The sequence below is a fragment of the Octopus sinensis genome, linkage group LG3 (genome assembly GCF_006345805.1).
Source record: "Octopus sinensis linkage group LG3, ASM634580v1, whole genome shotgun sequence".
In the NCBI taxonomy this organism is placed as follows: domain Eukaryota; kingdom Metazoa; phylum Mollusca; class Cephalopoda; order Octopoda; family Octopodidae; genus Octopus; species Octopus sinensis.
The window spans coordinates 139,459,278-139,483,331 of NC_042999.1; the positions used below are offsets into that span (position 1 = coordinate 139,459,278).

General features: G+C 37.9%; 1 long non-coding RNA gene across 1 annotated transcript; it reads left to right on the top strand.

Moving 5' to 3' along the window:
- Positions 1–133: 133 nt before the first annotated feature.
- LOC118762595 lies at positions 134–22,835 on the top strand. Its single transcript, XR_004998352.1, has 3 exons — positions 134–787; positions 13,803–13,812; positions 22,826–22,835. It is a non-coding gene; the product is annotated as an uncharacterized LOC118762595 (long non-coding RNA).
- The last annotated feature ends 1,219 nt before the right edge of the window (positions 22,836–24,054 follow it).

Genomic DNA, 24,054 nt, shown 5'->3' on the forward strand with positions numbered 1-24,054 from the left:
CACTATCTTTTGAATTTCTGCCATTATGGGGTTTCCTGGTATCTGATCTGAGTTGGAATCAGTCCTTTTTTCTATCATTCCTAGGGCACCTATGACAATAGGTATTGTTTTAGTCTTGAGGTTCCACATTTTGCCAATTTTTATTTCAAGATCTTTATACTTTCTCAGAGTTTGGTAGGTCTTGACAGATACTTTTATGTCGATTGAGACAGTCGTATCAATGAGGAAGCATGATTTTTGGCTGATGTCTTTCAATATAATGTCTGGACTATTCGCATCTATCTTTCTGTCAGTTTGAAGGGTGAAGTTCCAGAGGAGTGAGATGTGATTATTTTCAAGAACTGGAGGTGGTTTGTGTTCCCACCAGTCTTTATCATGGAGCAGATCCAGGTTTTTTTTCAAAATACCCAGTAAATATATTATGCTGCTCTATCATACCTGTTGAGATACTTTGTAGGCGCGAGAAGACTGCACATGGAGTCAACATGATCGATGGTTTCATTTTGTTATTGACATACACATGTTGGGCTACTGCCGTTCTTTAATATGTTGGCCTGGTAGTTTCTTGGGGGTATGCATTGATCTTGAGCTGCTATGATAAACCCTTCTGTTTCTGATTTTAAGCCAGAAGACACTAACCATTGATGAGAAAGGGCTTTGTGAACATCGGCACTATTAGCTCTCTTTAGGTATTTGCCATTGAGAGGCTTTTCTTGCCATTTATCAATAAGAATATCTAAGGCAGCAGTTTTAGCACGGGTTTTCATACGCTTAGCTTTTTCTGTGCGTCTAATTTTGGAATCTGTTGTATATGGAATTCACTTAGATATTCCTCTGCCTGTTTTGTTACTGAGTATGATGCTTTCTTGTTTTCATGCTTTGAGACAAGTTTAATATCCAGTCACCAGAGTTTTTCAGGTAGGTGTCTAGGCCAATTGTGGCAATCTTCATTGTTAATTCCAGTTGTAAAAGTCCACGGCTACCCTCTTTTTCTTGGCAGGTAAAGTCGTTCTATATCTGCCTTAGGGTGGTGCATTCTATGCATTGTCAACAATTTTCGTATTTTTCTGTCAAGATTACATATTTCAGTAATTGACCAGTTAACGATATTGAAACTGTAAGTCATATTGGTATAGCTAAAGTATTGATCGCTTCGATCGTGTTTGTTGCATTCAGCTCTCTCTCTTGAGTATTGCCCTTACCCTGCGATAACATTCTCTTCTGATCCTTTCCTTCGTCACTGAATGTTTGATTCCGTCCCCTTCAAATACTCCTAGGCATTTGTACCTCTCCGCTGGTTCTAATTCCTTTATGACATTCTGCTGGTCAAGATTAACATTGGATATTTCTGTCATTTTTCCTTTGATAAAGGTAGCTTTTTCACATTTATCGAGGCCAAATTGCATCCTGATGTCATCACTGAATTGTTTAACAATTGCTAGTAAGCCCTGTAGTTGTTGGTCATTTTTTGCAAAGAGCTTTAAATCATCCATGTAAATGAGATTATCTATATTTTTATCAAACATTTTATAACCGTACTGTACATCATTGAGCAATTTCGAGAGAGGTATTAAGGCTACTCAAAGGAAGAGAGGTGATAAAGAGTCACCCTGGAAAATGCCACATGAAATTCTTACATCTCCAGCATGAAGAGATTCATTGTCATGTTCAAAGTCAGTGTGGTTCTCCATGATCTCATACTTACAGATAAGAAGTTTCGCAGAGTAGGTGCTATTTCATACATTTTCAGATATTCTTAATCCAGCTCTGTGGTATACTATCAAAAGCTTTTTTATAGTCTATTCAGACTATCGACAAGTTTTTTTCTGTCGTTTGTGACAATCTTCCAAGATCATCTTATTGATGAGTAGCTGATCTTTACAACCATAGAACCCACGTTTACATCCTTTTTGCTCATTAGGGAATATGCCACTTTCTATTTTAAAAAACTATAGGTATATTCAATCAAGACAGATGCTGGCATTTTATACATTGTACAGAGACAAGCTGTACAGACACGGAAGTGCTGTCAAACGGACCTGTCCGAGGAGTGCGCAGGGTGACAAAACCGTCCTGCATGCACTCGTTCAGTGTCCGTTCATTACTGACTTGTGGAGCTTTGTCGAACAGGTGTTGTCACGTGTAGGACGGATCCGGTTATCAGCTGAGTCCATCGTGAAGATCGCCCCGCTGCTTTCTTTTGACCGGGAAGAAAAGGCATTTTTCCTCTGTCTGGTGGCTATGGCGTAGGAGGTAGTGTGGTGGACGAGACTGAAAGGACTGAAGACATACTCTCCTCTTCGGTCAAGCCCTCATTGATTTTTTTCGAGTTCCACTTGAAAAGGAAAGTGAGAGTAGAGAGGGAAGTTCTGCCCCCACCCCAATTTTTGAAAGGAGAGTGCGTGTGGCGAGGATGACCAATTTGAATGGGCCTACTCTGAACTTTCGTTTGTAAACCGGAGGAGTTGAGAAGGCGAGAGGTGCCTACTGGAGTGCATCTGGCGGTCGTGATAACCAGAATGTTATTTCTATTATTGCTGCTATCTATGAGATTTGTTAGAGCGCCAGAAAAAATACTTTGCAGCATTTGTTCCAGCTCTTTACACTCTGAGTTCAAATCCTGCCGCGGACTTTGCTTTTCTTCTGTCGAGGGGAATAGAATAACCAATCGAATACTAGACTCGATTACTAGCATTGGTCCAAAATTTGAAACAAATAAAGCGGCAAGCTGGTAGAAACGTTAGCTCTCCGGGCGAAATGCTTAGAAGTATTTCGTCCGCCGCTACGTTCTGAGTTCAAATTCCGCCGAGGTCGACTTTGCCTTTCATCTTTTCGGCGTCGATTAAATAAGTACCAGTTACGCACTGGGGTCGATGTAATCGACTTAATCCGTTTGTCTGTCCTTGTTTCTCCCCTCTGTGTGTAGCCCCTTGTCGGTTGTAAAGAAATAAGAATCCTTAGCACGTCGAGCAAAATACTTAGCAACATATATTCGGCTCTATATACTTTGCGTCTCATCCTTTCGGGATCGACAAAATAAAGTATCACAAATACTGAGGTAGATGTTATCTACTAACCCCTTTCCTCTAAAAATGCTGGCTTTGCGCCAAAATTTGACGCCATTATTACTCTACGATTTCTGACGTTGGCATAAAACCACGTATTCTGGGGTCAGGCAAGGACTTTAACCCACAGGTTCAATTAGAATATTTGCCTAGTTTTTATTTTATCTACTCTGGAAGGATGAAAGATGACATTTCAAATCGTAAATAATATGAAGAGGGCGGAGGATGAAAAGTAGTAGTAGTAGTAGTAGTAGTGCAAACATAATAAGAACAACGAAAATTAAAAGAACGGAAGAAATGAGAACGAGATAGATATCTACAAAAAACAACAGAAGCAACAATCAATAAAATAAAATAAAATGAAAAACAATAACAGCCTCAGAAAACGTAGAAGAAATACAACCAAATTTAGAGGAATAATAGAAACAAATAACATCTGAACCTGCAGACTTCAGAAGAAACGACCGAAAGGAAGAATTTAATTACTCTGTAAAACTATTGGTACTGCTTCTATTACTTTGTTTTGGTTTACCAGAATTTTCTCGGCAATGATGCGAAAAGTAATTTTAATAATTAGTTACTTTGTTTTCGGAGATAACGAGGCCATACAGTGTCGTTTGTGAAACTCATTTAGAAAGCCATTTATAACGCTATGTCTCAGGGGTCGTTGAGCTGACACAGAGAGGTAGAGAACTGGCACCAGGTGTAAGAGAGCTTACGATTCTTCACTGAAACACATATATTTAGACGAGTGACACAACCGTTTTTAAGTTCAAATCCTACTAATGTTCATGTGTTTGCTTGTTATTCTTCTAGAGTGATATACAAGAAATAACCAAAACTAATTCAGCATCCTGTTCACCCACTTTTTGTCGAGTGTCATGCAGTACGTGCCAGTAACACTGGTTTCAATTCTCGCACGTTGCTCTTTCCCTTCACTTGACGTATAACAACTCTTTCTAATTTCGTTTTTGGATTTGGTTTGCAAGATTCTTTATATGAGTTCGTGTGTTGAAGCATATTCTGTTGTGTCTGGGGAGGTCATTTTCTTTTTGTGCCTTATTATTTAACACACTCACCGGTAAAATTTCCACTTTTTTTAGAGTCAAAACTATTGAAAAGGTTGCAACACGCAACGAAAGTTTTAGAAAAATAAAAAATAAGAAAAAGAGTGGAAATTTTATTGGTGATTGTTTTAAATAATAAGGCACAAAAAAGAAAATGACTCTCCCCAGACACAACAGAACTCTTTCTAAATTTGGCACAAAACCAGCAAATTTAATGGGAGGGGGAAAACGATCACATCCACCCCAGTGTTTAAGTAGAACTTATTTTATCGACTCCGAAAGGATGAAATGCAAAGTCGACCTCAGTACAAAGGAATGTAAACTCAGATCGTAAAGCCGGAAGAAATACCACAAAGTATTTTGTCCAACATGCTAATGATTCTGCCACTTCGCCGCCTTCCCTTGGTGTATAACAATAACGGTAAATATGTATACGCCGCGCGACCTTTCAAAATGAGCAGATTAAATTCCTTCAGATCACATATTTATGTAAACATACACCTCTCCTGCGAATATTCACATCGGCAGTTTTGGCTGTACATACACAATGGACTTTGGGATTTACCTTGTTTCATGAATAAGTAATTTGATCGCTGCTTTTCTTACTATATTATTGACTGCACGAATTTCTCCTGGTGTTGGAACGTCCTAGATTAAAACAATTACTATACACATTATATATTTCATTTTATTTCGATATCTCTTACATATTTCCCTTAAAAATTAAAATTTTATTTTTACAATGCCTAAAAGAGTGTTTATATTTTACGAAATACCTCAAGAACTAAAACAAACTTTGTACTAGCAGAGTAAAATGTGATCATTATTTGCAGAGTTCTTTGTGGTGCATAGTGGCAAATCTTTTATCAAAGATCATTTTAAACCTCAAAGGCACAAAACTAGTTTTCTTGCTAGCTTGTCACTTTCAGACACTTTTATAAAAAGTCAGAAATAATCGAATTGGAGCATCTCTCGGCCGCTCGGGAAGCCACTTTTGCTATTCGTGTCATTTCTCATAAATTGAGCTTCAATACATCCGACTGTTCATCAAAGTTGGTATCAAAACATTTTGAGCCAAACTTTCGTCTTGCGTAGACAAAATATGAAGCCGTTATTTTAAATAGATTTACCTCAATGGCTAAATCCGAGCTTCTAAAGACCTAGCTGGGATAAATTTTGTGACAATTTCTATGGATGCTTCGAACTGAAAAGATGTTAAAATATTTTTCATTATTTGATATTACATTCTCGGTTAAAGGTACGAGTCAAATTATTGGATATTCAAACTGTTTCAGTTGAGACGGCTGAGATCTTGACTAATGCCTTAGTGTCGGCTATTGACAATCATGGGTTGATAGAAAAGTCGTTGGATTTTTTGTGGGAACCATAGCAATGCAAATTTTGGTGTACAACAAAAAAGGCAAGAGCAACATATCTAATCGATTAAAAAACCAACTTGAAAGGGGCCTTGTCTGCATTGGACATACTTGCACGCATTGCGCACAGCTGTCTTCAAACTGCTTTTGATGTATTATTAACTGATGTCGAAGCACTAATTGTGAAAACTTCCAAATATTTTCACATATACACAGTTCGTAGAACACAGCTAAGACAATTTTGTCATTTTGCTGGAGTAGAATACAGAAAGCTATTACATAGTGATACCAAATCTTTTTAATGCTACCAGCGGTTGAAAGGATTCTTAATATTTTTGCAGGCATAAAATCTTACTCTTATTCCCAAGAACACAGCTCAGAACTGATAAAACAATTCTTTGAAAAGAATTTTGGAGAAATATATTTATGGTTTGTAAATGGACAGCTTAACCTTTTCAACAAATCGATTCTGGCCATGGAGAAAGGCAATTCCAACGCAGCCGTTATCAAACTAGACATGCAAAATCAGATTATAAATATAGAAGAAAGGTAAAAACGGCGAATTTATGTTTCAACATTCAAAGGCCTTGCTGAGAAATGAGGAAAGCACTGAAAAGGTGAAGACAGAATTTTAAATTTTTTATGAAAGATGCCTTTCGTACCTAGAGCTATGGAAAGGGGATTTTAAACAGGTGTCAGACTGTGTTGTTAAATTCTGAAGACATTTTGGTCCATGTTCAGCAGTAAGCTGCAGCTAAGATCAACCAAAGATTGGAAGGCAACAATTTCGTGGGAGAGGTAATCGATTACATAGTCCCCACTGCTCGAAAGGATCGACTTCAGTGGAATTTGAACTCAGAATGTTATTACATTCTGAGTTCGAACGGACGAAATGCCTATTTCTTTACTACTCACAAGGGGCTAAACACAGAGGGGACAAACAAGGACAGACAAACGGATTAAGTCGATTACATCGACCCCAGTGCGTAACTGGTACTTAATTTATCGACCTCGAAAGGATGAAAGGCAAAGTCGACCTCGGCGGAATTTGAACTCAGAACGTAACGGCAGACGAAATACGGCTACGCATTTCGCCCGGTGTACTAACGTTTCTGCCAGCTCACCGCCTTAAAAGCAAAAAGTAAATATTGATCAGTTAATTGTTGTTATGGCAAAGAGCTTTTGAGCTTCTAGGGTATAAATTTGGATAATACGTAATGTTAAGTATGAAAAAAAATAGCTTTTTTATAATTTTTCATTGTAAAGATTACATTTTAGTCAAAAATCTTAGTGCTGTAGTAGAATACATTCTTTGTCTTCCTGGTACTTCTGCACCAGTTGAACCAGTGTGTTTTCTGTAATAAATAAGGTGAGGTTAGATATATGACAGAAACTATAGTCAAGGGTCTTCTGATAACTAAAATGAACGTTCCACTAAACTGCTCAGAATTTTTGAGAAAATTAAAAATGATAATGAATTTGTTAGAAAAATAGTTTCAAGTGGAAAATATGAAAGAACTGGTAATTGAATAAAATATTTTTTGATAACAATAGACGCAGGCGTGACTGTCTGGTACGAAGCTTGCTTCCCAATCACCTGGCTCCGGGTTCGGTCCCACTGTGTGGCACCTTCGGCAAGTGTCTTGAAAGAAACCTGTCGTGTGTGTGTGTATATATATATATATATATATATATATATATATATATATATATATATGTATGTATGTATGTATATGTATGTATGTATGTATATGTATGTATGTATGTATGTATATATGCATGTATATATCTGTGTGTGTTTTTGTGGCTGCGTTTGTCCTCCCATCACCGCTTAAAAACCGGTGTCGATGTGTTTACGTCCCCGTAATTTAGCGGTTCGCCAAGAAACCGATAGAATAAGTAATAAATTCTTGGGGCCGATTCGGTCGACTAAAACCCTTCAGTCAAATGACTGAAACAAGTAAAAGAATAAAAGAACATAAAAAAATATATGAAGTTAAATGTATTTTTTAAATGCTTCTGTTCTGCTTGACAATACTTACATGCATGTTCTGTCAAGTAAAATATCTCTGACTAGTGGGATGAGAGGAATCACAGTCTCTTAATACTGAACCCAAGTGATGTGCCTTTTGAGACCTACGTGGTCCCGATTTCAGCTCCCATTGATTCTGGTTTCACCTCCCATTGGTCCTGGTTTCACCTCTGAAAATTATTGTCAGCGTTCAGAGTATCCAAAAAAAAGGTGTACACAGTCAATGATTATATCGTTTAATGTTTATTAAAACATATTTCATTTTCAAAATTTAAAAGAATCTACGCATGGAATTTACTCGTTTTCAAACAACTTGCTCAAGCATAGCTGACAACGGGATGCAATGGAATCGCAAGTATCAAGAAACATTTGACTTCGGCATTTGTGCGCATTTCTTATTGCTTAGGAAGGACCTTTGATTCCTTTATATACAATAATATAAAGTAATCAAAGGTCCTTTATATATATTGTATTTATAGTATATATCTAGATAGATAGATAGATAGATAGATAGATAGATAGATAGATAGATAGATAGATAGATAGATAGATAGATAGATAGATAGATAGATAGATAGATAGATAGATAGATAGATAGATAGATAGATAGATAGATAGATAGATAGATAGATAGACTTTTACTCTTTTATTCTGTTTTTACTTGATTCAATCTTTTGACTGCGGCCATGCTGGAACACCGCCTTTAGTCGAGCAAATTGACCCCAGGACTTATTCTTTGTAAGCCTAGTACTTATTCTATCGTTACAGGAACATAAACACACTAGCATATTGGGGGAACAAACACGCACGCACACACATATATGTATATACGGCGGGCTTCTTTCAGTTTCCGTTTACCAAATCTACCCACAAGGCTTTGGTGGGCCCGAGGCTACAGTAGAAGACACTTGCCCAAGGTGCCACGCAGTAAGACTAAACCCGGAATTATGTGGTTGGTAAGCAAACTACTTTATTTCAAAATTTTGCCATAAAGGCATAACATAGAGGGGACACTATGAAACATGTGGGGACATATAACAATTAAAAAAGTATATAAAAATAAAATATGATACCTTAAAATTTCAAATAGCTCCATACAGCAAGGTTTGCATCCGTATCTATTGTTTAAGTACGGTTTAGCGACCCTAATGATGTCCCAACTTAAACCAAATTTAGCATTGTCGCCTTTGATCTCCCAGATCTTCTTGGCTAGAGACGTCCTGCCAGCCCAATGTCTTAATTTAAAAGATGAATAGTGGTTGCGTTAGCATCCCTTAAGATTTACGGAGCAGCCAATATAAGTGTAAGTATTGGTCTCTGTAATAACGTCACACTTGTAAACCACGTTTTGCTCTAAAAATCGAGCCGGAAGCGGACAAGATGTTTTGTCTAAGCAATTACACCCAATATTTTCTAATAATTTAAATTTATTATTAGGGGAGTTATTATTGGATAATAGTTCAATTTCTGGAGAGTCATTGGTATTCGTGTTTATATTAGCAGGATTACTATTATAATTAAGATTAGTTGGCGAGTCGTGGATCGGAGACTGATGATACAGGGCGTTGACATTGGGGATTTGGCTTACGGGTAGTGACGCAAGAAAGTAGAGGGTGGGTGGTTGGTATAATGGAAAGATTTTCAGCACTATTTTCATTTTTCCAGAAACCACAAAAAAACCTTTGTCTGTTTCATTTTTATTGCGGACTCATCAACAGATCTTGTGAATGTTGCCTCTGAATTATTTAATCTCTCTAAGTAATTAAATTGCAATAATATAATAACAGAAGGAGTTGAATTTTTATTTATGCCACAACGATACCCCAGGTCTGTTTCATTTTGTTACTCAGAGTAGTGAAATATATCATTCCATAGTATTTAGGTGAACTCGACTGTTGTGAGTTCACCTAAATATCAAAAGTCAAAAGCCTACTCTGAGTTTTGCCCTTGGTTGTGCATGAAAGTTGTGAATAACCAATGATGAAACATAGAATACACTGTCAACTTTTGATATCATACTTTGTGCGTGTATGTGTGTACATATATAAATATATACTTATATTTGCATATATATATATATTCAATATATATATGTGTTGATACATATATATATATAATATATATATATATATGTGTGTGTGTGTGTGTGCTTATTTACATTAACATATGTGTGTGTGTCTGTGTGTGTATGTATATGTACCTGCATAAATACACATACACACACACACGCATATATATCTATATATTCATGTATATACATGCATGCTTATTGCATACACATACGTGTATGCAATACTATAAACAGGTTACACCATAACAAACACACACACACAGAAGCATTCTCTTACACATAAACCTACCTCAAAGATTACATAGACACATTCAAAACCAAAATAAAAACACTCACATAAGACACACTCACACGTACGTCCCTCTTTCTCTTTCTTTCTCTCATACACATACACACAAACATATACTCCATTAATACAAACACGCAAACATCATCGTGCCATCACTACATACTGACGTAAGCAGACAATCACGCTATGGAGGTGGTCGGGTCACGTGACTTACTGATAACCTCATAATTGAATATGTTATAAATATTTTCCTGTAGACTCAAACCAATCTATTTACAGACTAGACCAGCTACAGTTTTAGCTGGCAGGCTGATTGATGGCTGATGGCTGATTAAGCAGGTGAAGAGGGTGAGAAGTTGAAAGAGGAAAGCACTTTTGCGGGAGGCAGCCATGTTTCGAGTTTCAATTGACGCGAAGTTCCTTCAATCACACTTCAAACGCTTTTAGAAAAATCATAAATACCACAATAGGAAATTCCTTGCCGATGGTTGATAGATTAAACAAGATAACGTACAGGTAGCGATTCAGTGTTTCGCTTCTTATTGTCATCGACATCGCTTTGTCCCAGGCCAAAGCAAGAGCTAAATGCACCAAAGTATCATAGAATGATAGATTTCACTACTCTGCGCAACAATAGCAGCACAGTAAAATAGACTCGGAGTAAGAAATAGTTGGAGTATGATTAAAAGTTCAATTCCTTCTGTTGAAGGTTATTTGCTGCTATTGACTACCACCTTATCCAGGGGAAAATTTCTCTCTCCTCCGCTTTATTTTACAGAAACCTAAATTAAATGCATATTTAGCGAGGGAAGTCGCTAATGAAGATATCAACACTTTAATGACTGGACTGAGTCATTAATCCAATGGATGTAAAATACCTCTGTGCAGTAACAACAACACTTGTGTCCGTGCGTGAACAACTTTGTATCCAAAGTTTTATTCACATGTGTAACAAACAGATTCATACTGTGAGTACATGATATTCAATAAAGTTATCTGGGATTGAAGTAAAAGGTTCTGAACATCTTACCATGTTCCACGATGACAGTGAGAAAATAGGAGGAATTCAAACTACAATAATTACTTTTGACAGGCACTATGCATAGAATACCATAGCGAGTTGCTGGTAGGAAAGAATATCGAATCCGTGTGCCTGGCTCTCTCTCTGATGTTGACCACGTCGCGTCTTAGAGAAGAAGAGAGAAATTCAATTGGAATTCGCTCTTAAGTAGGCGATATTGTTTCTAACGCCCTCTTGTGTGTGGTTTAGTAGTTACGCCTTGTATACTAGCAAAGGGGTAGCTAACCAATGTTTGCTTGGAATGTTCTAGAACATTCGACAGGGGAGATAACTGTAGTTCACGCCCAATAAATATTTTGCAGGCTACGAACCTGTTTCAAATAGTGTTGCCTACACATACTTACGTGAAATGATTGATATAAATTGTATAGGCTTTGAACCTAGTTGAATAGAAACCAAAATTTTCTTGTGGGCTTATCGGTAGAACACCAAGAAAATGCCTGGTAGTATTTATTTTCCTCCCTTTATATTTTGAGTACTATTCCCGTCACAGCCGACTTCGCCTTTCAACCACCCGGGTCAATAAAATAAACATAAGGTGATTACTGGGCCTTGTGAAATTTTATACTTCTCAAGGTATATGGGCTTGTGCCTATTTTAGGAATTATTATTACTACTGAGCAAAGCGGCTATCTGGCAGAATTGCTTGTACGCCGGTAAGAAATGCTTGGCGGCATTTCTTCTGGCTTTGCCTTCTGATTTCAAATTCCACCGAAATCGACTTTGCCTTTCCTCCTTTTGGACTCCATAAAATAAGTCCCTTTTGAGTCCCATACTACAAATTTCAGTTCTTGAATGTTAGAAAGTTTTATTACCGCTGGGTGGTAGAACGGCAATATTGGAGAAGTGACATATAATTTCTTACTGTATTTAGTTTATATCGCTTTACCTTCAGAATACTAGCAAAGTCAAATTTGTTTGGATTCGATGAAGTAAAGTGCTGGGTTTGAATTGATTAACTATATCTCTCTCCGATAATGTGGTCCTTTTTCTAATATAAGAAATCATTGAAATATCGTTGAAAGTATAGATGATTGCGAATTGACAGAATCGTTGAGCATCGGGAACTTTCCTTGATATTTTTGTTCTGATATTTTTGTTCAGCGTTCAAATCTCGCCAGTGTCAAATTGCTTGTCTTCCTTCCGAGGTCGATGAATCAAAGAGACAAATACATAGATTTATGACATAGGCTTTGTGTCTATATTAGAAACAATTTTTGTTGGTGTCGTTTGCCTAAATGCATGCATTTCACAGAGCTCCACTTAAAATATAATTTTCCAGAATTACTGGATGGAAAAGTGATTTTTTCGTGGTGGGCAGTCATTTTATTAACAAAGGGTTCGGAATTAGTTATCAACAAAGAGATATTTGACAAGTGAAAAAAAAATTTTAAGAGTTTTAAGAAAACACACCTCCACACCAAGAACTATAGCAACAATACTTCCGTTGGAAGCCATCGATCAATCTCTAAAAGGAGGAAGCGCAAAAGAGAAGTCGCGGGAATAGACGAGGAGGATTGGTACGTATCTCAGCGGGGCGAGGTATAAAGGAAGTTTCCTATTCCCACAAAAGAGACGTTAGAAGATGTGTGTGGTATTGACCGGGTAAAGAACATGTCTAATTTTTGTGACATATTACGAAACGAGGAGACAGGAGGAGCTGGTTCGTCACACTTGTTACGGTTCAAGCCGCAGCATATAGGGAAAAGAAACATAAGGGTCACAACCAAGGATACTGGAAGTGATGTAGACACTTGGGTTATTGTCAAATGGGTGATATAGTATGGACAAGTGTTAAACATTTAGGTAACTCGCAACAGCACATTACTACTGGTGTTTCTAGAAAATCACCGATAATAATTCCGATGATAGCCAAAGCGAAAGTAAAGGGAACCAGAACCTCCACGTTTTCACTGTCATCAGTGCAGAGTGGTCAAAAAGTAGCCCACGAGGATTGAAAGATCTTCTCCAGCACAAGAACAACAAATAATAATTCCTCCTCGTCTGGTAACGAAAGTAACAAGAAAAAAAAAGAGGAAAATGAAGAGTTGTCCTTGTCTAAAATCTAACAATCGACTGGAAATATCCGGTGTAAGGACATCTGTCGCCGCCCGCAAATCCTGTGTTTTATGGTTGTTCAAGTCAGTAACGAGAACTTATTATAAGATGTTGAATGAACTGAAAGAATGCAAGAAGAATGATGAGTTGAGAGGAGAACATCGAAGACAATAACACGGAAAACCAAAATATAAACCACACCAGAAGTCTGGCTACAGGTAAAGGTGAACTATTCAGAGAATGTAGGATACTTCGAAGTTCAGCCAAAACCGAAGATGCTATCGGGCAAATTCGGAAAACCTAAGTTATAGCCGAAGTTTTAGTTTTGTGTTCATTAGTATTTTTCTACACATCTGGAACAAAAAAGTCTCATTGAAAAGAAAGTAAACACACGAAATACAACTATTATAATACAATGTGTCTAAATAAAAAATCAGACCTTTTTTGTTTAAGGCAATTCCTGAGCTAGACAAAAAAAATCATCTGCTTCTTAGACATACATTTCATTTCGTGTGTTTACATTCATTTCAATATGGCTTCTTGTTCTAGAGGTGTGGAAAAGAGTTAATGAACAGAACAACACAAAGTACAAAGAGAAGAAGAAAGAAACTCAATTAAACAGGCTGATATAGACTTTGTTGAATGAAAAATATACCGACATTTCAACAATAAATTTACACTGCACAAATAAAAGCAAACAAAGAATTTTAGCAATATATTTACACGACACAAATAAAATTATTGACAGCAATTCTGGTACTAGTTGTTTTACTGTTTTAGTCAGGAGGGAAGGCAATACCTATGACCCTTTGCAAGGCCTCTGAGATAGATGGAAGGGAAAGAAGAAAGTGTCCTCAAACCGGAGATCTGGCCCGAATTCTTGCTGAAAGCACACAAGGTGGTGGTATTAAACCAGATAATGAATTAAGTCAACTTAACATTTAGGTCATGGCGGGGTGAGAACTCAGAAGGCGGAAAACGGGAATAAATACTGTGAGGCATCTGTTCTTACAGCTCCGTCAATCCAGCATCCAAGATTGCTACTCTTTTTATCGACCCCGAAAGGATTAAAGTGGAATCAACTTCCGCAGGATTTAAACATTAAACGCCGAGAGTCGGAATAAATACTGCGTGGCATTCTATCCGACGCTCTAATGATTCTGCTAATTCGCTGCAATGACATTACTCAGCAACAGGAGAAACAAAAATGTGGCTGTGACGTTTCCCTGATGAAAGTACCTCCTTGTCTGAGAGATTTATTCAAGAACGAGCATAGAGAAATGTGAATTACTTCTGCTTCGCGAATGAGTAAGAGTACAGCCATTGCCCTCACTCGAATACCTGAAGGAATCCTAAATCTGTGTGACTCTCTTGATCATGGTATGTCATATGAGAGTGTGTGCCTGGCCTTCAAAACTGAAAACTAGGTAAAAAAAAAATTTTAATTAAAAAAAAAAACAGATTTAGCTGGTGCCCCGATAAAAGGTAGAATACAACAGGAGGATTACAACGAAGAACATTGGCAGTCACGTTGACCTTTGTCTTGTTGTCACCTTTGTAGCATAGTATGATCTGTAGGTAAGCGCTGGCATGATCAGAAATGAAAGTCGGATGGGCTTTTATGAACATATAAGTCTTAATGATTCCGAAGACCACAAAAATATTTCGCAGCTGTCCTCTATTGTGGCTGCAGAAAGAATAATGATAAGGCTGTTTGAACAACTGTTACAAGTTGATATAAAAGCCATTTGAATATTTTCTGAGCAGCTGGAAAGGGAAGAGGAGAAAGAGGACAACACAGACAGAATCAACAACAATACAAGCAGAATCGAAAATAACTGGTCCCAAGAACTGTTGTTTCCAAAGCATCACCAGTCGCACCACAGGTTGCAGCTCCGAAGACGATGACTTGTGGTCACCTCACTCGATATCAATTAGTAGTACAACTCCATCTTGTGACAATGGGAAACACAGGGAGGATGGAAATGAGTGACAAGCGATCGGGGACAGTAGAGAAGAAAGAGAAAAGAAAGTAGCAAGTAAACCCAAACAAGAAGTAAGTCACAGTACTTCGAATAGCCTACGAAACATTGATGGACAACCTGAACAAACAACAAAATATTTTAGGAAAAGGCTGCTGGGGGAAACCAGCTTTCAAGCCTACGATCTGTGAAACCATAACCACGTTATGGGAGAAGGAGTATTTTTTTTTTATTATTTTTCAATATTTAAATAAAATTCAAGTAACACAGTGGAGTGTTTTTTTTTTTTGTTTTGTTTTGTTTTGTGTTGTTTTTGTATCGAAATAGTTGACTTTACAGTGTTCGCTTTTTTGTTCAGGACTGGATTGGAAAGAGATGGAACGTTTTACATTTGTCTCGAGATGAGTGGCCGACTTTCATTTTAGCAAGCGCTATAGCAGTAACCATGGGAATATGAAATTCAACACGATAACAACAACAACAACATCAAAACAGCAATAAAACATCAACAACAATAGCAGAAGTGATAAGTAACAACGGAACAGCAATTGTTTAGAGTGAATGACTTTCTCGACCACGAAGAAACGGAAAGCTGCAGGCGTGTCTCAGACTCTCTTCAGCAGATCTTTTTTTTTTCTCTTCTTAAATCCCCCCCTCTCCCCTCTCTCTCTCTCTCTCTCTCTCTCTCTCTCTCTCTCTCTCTCTCTCTCTCTCTCTCTCTCTCTCTCTCTCTCTCTCTCTCTCTCTCTCTCTTCAGCAAATATTTTTTTCTTTCGCAATATTCGCCACCTGATATTCTTGTCTTTCGTTTATTCATTTATTTCTCTTCGTCTCTTCCATTTTTTCTCTCAATTCCTTCAGCTATTTCATTCTCCCAAACACATTTTACCACATGCTCTCTCTCTCTCTTCCTCTCCCCTCTTTCTCTCTCTCGTTCTCTCCCTCTCACTTTCTCTGACAACAATGTGAAACGTAGCTCACTATGTTTAATCAAGCGTGACAACGGAACTGATCTCTGATCCACAGCAATCACACAGAACTACACAGAAACCAATGAATCAATCTTTTCCCAACGCGCTCTACACACAAACGGCTCACCTATACACACCGTTACATCCATATCAATATATACACACAATACATAAACCAATATATCAATAGACGTGTTAAAATAAGTGTGTATGTGTTAATATATGTCTTGCGTTATGATATTTAGTTATGTTGCTTTATGTTCTGAGTTCAAGTCTCGCCTGAATTAATTCTGCCTTTCATCACTCCGGGGTCAGTAAAATAAGCACTGGGCGTATACTGGGTCGATTCAATCGATTACCTCCCTTCCTTCTAAATTTGTAGCATCGTGCCAATAGCTAGAAATCAATGCGTTGCGCGCGCGACCTTGTGTGTTCGTGTATGTGCGCATGTAGTCGTATGTGTGTGCGTGTGTGCATGTGTGTGTGCGTGTGTGTGTGTGTGTGTGTGAGTGCGTGAGTGTGTGTGTGTGTGTGTGTGTGTGTGTGTGTGTGTGTGTGTGCAGAAAAAAAAATGTCCTCGTGGTTTAATGTATTGAATTGCCAAATCATTGTAACAAAGTTTCTTCCTTATATTGAAGCAGAACAATTTTATTCTATATACGCTCAATTCACCGCGCTGTCAGTTCTAGTTACAAGTATTTTTAAAATGTTACCTGCGATAGAACGGTTGCACCCAAAGTAGTAAGAAGGTGGTTCTGTCTCGTCCGCTTAATGCTATTGAAACAACCAGAGTGAAATAATGCCTACCCGAAGGACATCACAATTTTGTGGAAAATACATACATACACGCGCAAACACGCACACACAAACACACACACATAATATACAAATGGTTCCGTGGCAAACTTTGTTTTTTATATGCGCAGGCGTTGGTATGTGGTTGAGAAGCTTGCTTCCCAGCCGTATGGTTTAGGGTTCACTTCCATTGCGCGGCATCTTGGACAAGTGTCTTGCCTTGTGAGTGGATTCGCTAGATAGAAACGGAAAGAAACCCGTCGTGTGTGTCTGTGTGTGTGTGTGTATGTGCGTGTGCCGTCGTACTTAACTCCCCCACCACTACCACCACCTGACAAAACCGTTATTGATTTGTTTCAGTCTTTGCGACTTTTATAACTTAGAGTAAAACATGAAAAACAATTTAATTGTGAAAAAATTAAATGAAATGTTTTTTAAAATATTTCCATACTTTTCAAATGCAAGGGACATTTTCCTTTTTCTTCTCTCTCTCTTTCCCTCTCTCTCTCTCTCTCTCCCTCTCTCTCTCTCTCTCTCTTTCCTTCTCTTTTTACTCTTGTGAAGGCTTGATAGTGGGCAGCAGGTAGTAGTCTTAATATTTGGTATGAATTCTTGTTTTTGATTGTTTAAGCATCGGTAGTAGTTGAGAAAGGAAAAGGAGGAGGAGGAGGAGGAGGGGCGGGAGGAGGGAGGGGCGAATGGGCGGAGGAGGAGATAGGGGGAGGGGGAGGGGAGGCGAATGCGGGAGTGGTATGACAGTAGTAGGGTGTTGGTGGAATCCTTTTAAATAGTCAAATGACCTAAGAGTGACCCGTTGTGGTTGTAATAGTAGTGATTAGAATTGTTCTGAATAAATTCACAGGTAGTGACTGTTCTGAATATATCGTTTTTAATATTTGCGTGGGTATTATTCTGAGTCCCTTGTAATAGTGTCATTTGTGGTGGACGCATTCAAAAAGGGGTTTATATTTTGTGATAAAGTGTGACTCTTTACTATTGCGCTGACTACAGGTTGCACCATCCCTAAATTGATAGACGGGAAAAATTCTGAAGCTGGGTTGTTTGTTATTGGCGTAAATTTCGATGTGTTCGCTGAATGCTGTTTTTCTGTATTTCCGAATTCTGATCTGGGATCTATGTAGAGCCATCCTTTGACGTAGACTATTTTTGGTTTGGCCTATGTATTGCTCTCGACACCCAGAACAAGTTAATACATATATCAGGTTCTCCGAAGCACATGTGAAGTTACTTTTCACTGTGAAACGTTGACCCTGTTTGAAAGAGAACTCTGAGTCCTCAATTAGGTTGACGCATATACCACAGCTAGGTCTTCTGCATGTTTTACTGACGGCTTCAGTGTTGTTGTCGAGCGTACTTGGGCTTGTGTTACGAGACTTTTCATAGATTTGCGCTGTCTTTTGCTCTTTATGATGGTGTGCGTTAAATTCATTCTGTGGTCCCTTTTTAGAAGGGGAATGTTCTGGAAGATGATGTCGAAGGCTTCATTATTAAGAGGGTTGTGTGTGGAGATGTATGGTAGGGCTTTTGGTTGTAAATCCTTCTTTAATTTGGGATGCCTAGGTTCGTGGATGTTGAGTTGTAGGGCACGTTGAAAGCATATATTAATTAGTGAGTAGTTCCTGGTAATGAATGTATCCTTCAGTTCATGTAGTCGTATATTCCTGGTGTTTGTATTAGAAACTACAGTACAAATCCCTTTTGCTAAGTTGAAAGGGATATTCATTCTGATGTGTCTGGGGTGACATGAGTTGAACGGTAGATATTTCTTGGAGTCTGTGGGCTTATAGTATATATGTGTTTCTATATAGTTATTAGATTTCTTGATGAAGATGTCGAGGAATGGAAGTTGTTAATGGCTATATTCCATCGTAAATTGAACGTTTACGTCCATTTATAAATGCTTGAAATTCTTCATGTCTCTCTATACTTTCATGCCAAAGAAGGAAACAGTCATCCAGACACCTCTTCCAGTTATTTTCTACGTAGAAGGAGAATGGGTTACCGTATTTTTCTAGTACCTTGCGATAAAGACTGATTTCTAGATATCCTATGACTAGCAAAGGAGGGGGCCATTCTCGTACCCATCGCAGTCCCCAATTTTTGTCGATAGAAGTTGTCTTTGGAGACAAAGCAGTTATTCTCCAAGATGAATTTTAGCCCTTCTATTACCAATTCTTTTTTGATGCGATATGGGAGTTCATTGGCGTAATTCTCTAGCCAGAACTGAACTGCCTCTATTCCTAGGCTGTGGGGATATTAGAATAGAGGTTGATTACATCAAAGGATACTAGTAGGGCGTTTTTGTATATTATTTTAGGGAGGTGATTGAGCATATCTAGGTCGTCCTTTATGTAGCTTTTGCTATGCTTGGGGAATGGTTTTAAGAGGGTATCTAAAAAGATACTGAGGCGGTGGGTTTCGCATGCGGAACCTGCCATTATAGGTCTCGATTTAAGGTCATTGGGAGTAAGGACATTGATTATTATGTCTGTGGCTATCCTGCATGCGTTACTTATTTTCTCACTTTTGTGTATCTTAGGAATACTGTAGAATTGACTGGATTTACTTTTGAAGTTGGTCATATTCCTTGTCGGTGAGCTCTTATCTGTAAAGGTTTAACATAGATTTTAGGTTTCTCGTTATTTTCTGCTGACTGTAGTGTTGGACCTTTTCATAAAATGTTGTGTCTTCTTATATAGATAGTACTAGAGTTATATAGTATACCGTATCCATTAAAACAACTGCACTCCCTTTATCAGCATCTTTGATTGTTATTGTTTTATCATCTTTTAATCTGTTCAGCTCAGCCCATTCTTTTTTGCTGATGTTTGGCTTGTGTTTTTCTTTGTGTATATGTTGATATGGGTCATTCGAGATGTATTCACAGAAATGGTCAAGAGTTTTGTTCTTACCTTTTGAAGAGGTGTCGTTATTTCTATTTCGGACTAACGATTCGTCCTCGTTGTATTTGTCGTATAGTTCCTCAGCGAATCGTAATTTTGTACAGAATTCCACGATGTCTTCTTTCATTTCGTTATAGTTAGGTCGTTGGGGGGTAGGTGTAAACTTGAGCCCTTTGGAGAGTATGTTGATTTGGTTTGCTGTTAGTTCTTTGTGTGTTAGATTGATAATTCTTATCACATCTGGTTCCTCCTGTCTGTCTGGCTCTATCTCATGTCTCTTTGTTTGCTTATTGGGTCTAAAAAGTGATTGAGGTGACTGGGCCGGTAGCTGTTATGTAGTTATTCCTTGTTGTTGTGGAGTGCCCTGTTGTGATATATGGTGCGTGTTCTTAGAAGGGTATTGAAAGGTGTGTCCCTATATCCATGTTCAGATGTGGTGTTTTACGGGGTCGTCGTTGGTAATTATTACGTGTGGTACGGGTTTGTTGATATATATATATATATTATACATATATGTATATATATTATACATATATATATCGTGAGGTTGTGAGCTCGAATCCCGGACCGGGCTGCGTGTTGTGTTCTTGAGCAAAACACTTTATTTCACATAGAAATGAGTTGCGACGTCACGGGTACCAAGCTGTATCGGCTGCTGCTTTTCCCTTCACTGGTGGCGTGGAGAGGGGAGGGGAGGCCGTTATGCATGGGCGACTGCTGGTCTTCCATAAAACCACCTTGCCCAGACTTGTAACTAGGAGGGTAACTTTCTAGGTGCAATCCCATGGTCAGTGTCGTGACCGAAGGGGGTCACGATATATATTATATATATATACATTATATATATACATTATATATATATATATATATATAATATATTATATATACACACATTATATATATATTATATATATATACAATACATATAATATATATATATATATTATATATATAAAATATATATAATACATACATACATATGTGCATGTATATATATATATATGTGTGCATGTATGTATATATATATATATATATATATAATATACACGTTCTGAGTTCGAGTTCCGCAGAGGTCGACTTTGCTCGATAAATAAAGTACCGGATGCGTACTGAGGTCGATTTAATCGACTGGTCTCCTCCTCAAAAATTATACCTGGAGTAGAAAAGAATATATATATATATACACACACACATACATATATACTTTTCTAACTGTGATCTTATTTTTGATCTTCTATATAAATGAAGATATTTCCTTCGTCTGACTGCTTTTCTTCCTACAAAGCGAGAAGTTACCTTGCGGAACTTTTATTTTAACAGCTTGTATCTATTTATCACCCGACGAGATACGTCTGCACCGCCGGATGCTCCTGAACCAGTTGTTGAGTGTCCCACCCAATAGGAATCGATGTGTCGAAACAATTGTCGTGATTAATAAATTCTCGTATATTCTATCTTCCGTCTTTCATTTGCCACACACCTGTGTGTGTGTGTGTGTGTGTGTGTGTGTGTGTGTGTGTGTGTGTGTGTGTGTGTGTGTGTGTGTGTGTGTGTGTGGTGTGTGTGTGTGTGCGCGTGTGCGTGTGTGTGTGTGTGTGTGTGTGTGTGTGTGTGTGTGTTTGTGTGTGTGTGTGTGTGTGTATTTGTATGTCTGTGTTTGTCCTCCCACCGTCGTTTGACAACTGATGTTGGTGTGTTTGCTCCCCCGTAACTTAGCGGTTCAGCAAGAGACCGATAGAATAAGTACTATGCTTACAAAGAATAAGTCCTGATGCCGATTTGTTCGACTAAAGGCAGTGCTCCAACATGGCCGCAGTCAAATGACTGAAACAAGTAAGAGAAGAAAAGAATATATATGTATATGTGTATGTATGTATATTTGTATGGTACGTTTGTAAGCGTATATATGTGTGTATGTGTAGACTTGGACCCCACTAAAGCCGCCAAAAACCCATGAAGTCATGTTAAACAGGACGACGGAATAAGGCTTACTATAACATTCAAAAATGTGAATTTATCTTATTTATATTTCTTTCTTAAAGTTAATGCATAAACGAAATATTTGTCAACATCACTAATATCTAATGCACCTTTCCTTATTTAGTTTTTCGTACTCAAAGTTATATTCCTTGTGTGAAATTTTTACACAGTGTAGCAGTATTTGATTAATTAGTAGTTTTGATTGGTTTCAATAATTACCAGAGGTATTTTTCTTTTTCTCTTTTGTAATCTTGCCAAGACCGGTGGGTATTTAACTAGACAATACTCAAAAATTAGTTGTATTATAACATCTAATGACTGAAGCTGAAAGCAAGAATATGGTGCATCACTTTTTGCGACAAACAAAATTCGTTGTCTGGAGTAAATAAATGCATAAAATATGTTTATTTATTTCAATTTATGTATAATCTGACGTATATTCTTTGTACGAGGGGGTGCTGAAAAGTTCCTGGATTTTAGGGTATCGCGAAAGGCATGGTTAGAGGCCCAACCTTCCGAGTTCTTTTACAGGGCTTAGAAAAACTGAAGGACTGCTGCAATAAGTGTGGGAACCTAAGAGGGGGATATGTTGAATAAAATCATAATTAACTGATCCTCCTGTATTTTCTTTTTATCCAAAGACAGGAACCCCTTCGTATGCTATTTTTTTTTACATTGTTATCTAATTTATAATATGTGAGGTATATTTGCCATCTCAATATGGCTAACCACTAAGGGTGGGTGTTACTGTAGCTTGCAGCCCCAGGAGAACATCTCCTCCAGCTGGCTAGTGTGCCTAAAGCCAGCTGGAGGAGATGTTCTCCTGGGGCTGCAAGCTACAGTAACACCCACCCTTAGTGGTTAGCCATATTGAGATGGCAAATATACCTCACATTGTCGTGCAGTTGCTGTTTATACCTCGTTCAGAGATTTATTATTAATTTATAATAATTAATAATATAAATTTATCCCAGTTATTAGTGGGCTTTGCTGTATAGTGTATCAATAATTAAATAATCAATTTGCTAACAACCTCATTGGCACACAAATTATATTTTCCTTTTTACTGAATCCTAGTTTGTGTTCGATATAAATAGCGATAAACAACTTAAATGTTCGTCGCTACAGGAAGAGAGTACAGATCAAATAGAGATGAAACTAGAAAAAAATAACCGCCTTCTCTCAAGCTCTCAAATAGATAAAAATGAAAGGCTTTTAGTCACGTTGTTTGCATTTTGCAACGGAATAAATTATAGGCATAACTCACATTAAGAATTTCAAATTATGTCATAAAAGCTAATACAAATAAGTCAACTAAGTACGTCGACAGTTTTGGTATATACGTATGTGTGTGCGTCTGTGTGTGCGCGCGCGCGCGTGTGTGTGTGTGTGTGTGTGTGTGTACACAAGTAGAAATAGGCGTGTTCGTGTATGTGAGTGATGCTGGGTGCATTTTCTCGTGGTACCAACATTATTGATGTTGAATGTCCTCAGCAAGGTTAAAGGATTCTCCAATGTTTACGGGGGTTTTTTTTTTGCCGACCCTTTACAGAGTGTAAAAGGTGTATTTTATCATAACACCAGTATTAGTGAGGTTGTCTTATAACCATCAAAACTAAAAAAAAAAAAGAGTGTGAGGCACATGGCTTAGTGGTTGGGGTGTTATACTCACGACCGCGAGATCGTTGTTTCAATTCTTAAACCGGGTGGTGCGTTATGTTCTTGAGCAAAACACTTCATCTCACGTCGCTCTGCGATCACGTCGACACCTGACGCGCGTGCTACACAGTGCATCTGTTCAGACAACGCCAATTTGATGGAAAGAGTGGGCTAATGTACGGTGGGAACATTTGATCTCTATAAACAAATCATTTGTGCGGGGCATTCGGCAAAAGCTGAATACTCATACGTCGTCTTCGACGGGGGAGTCCATCATGTGTAAATGTATATATATATTGATAGATAGACACAGACATATTCATGCTGGAATTAAATAAGCTGGAAATGAAATTTTAACATAGTTAACAAATTTTATTCTCCACAAATGGAGTCCCACTCTCTTTGTTGTCTTGCTGTTTCCTACAATTTTTTTTATTGAGGTGTGTTATATAAGTACGTGTGTGTGTGTGTGTGTGTGTGTGTGTGTGTGTGTGTGTGTGTGTGTGAAATTATTAACAGTAAAAGACAAAGGACAAATAAACTCGCAAATCCTCTCATCAGCCATGGCGACCAGACTCAGCATAGTTTCGGTACGTTTAAAGACCAAAGACTTTAAATTCGATTTGTATGTATGTATGATGTATGTGTGGATGCAAGCGTGTATCTCTCTCTCTCTCTCTCTCTCTCTTCTGAACCATATATTC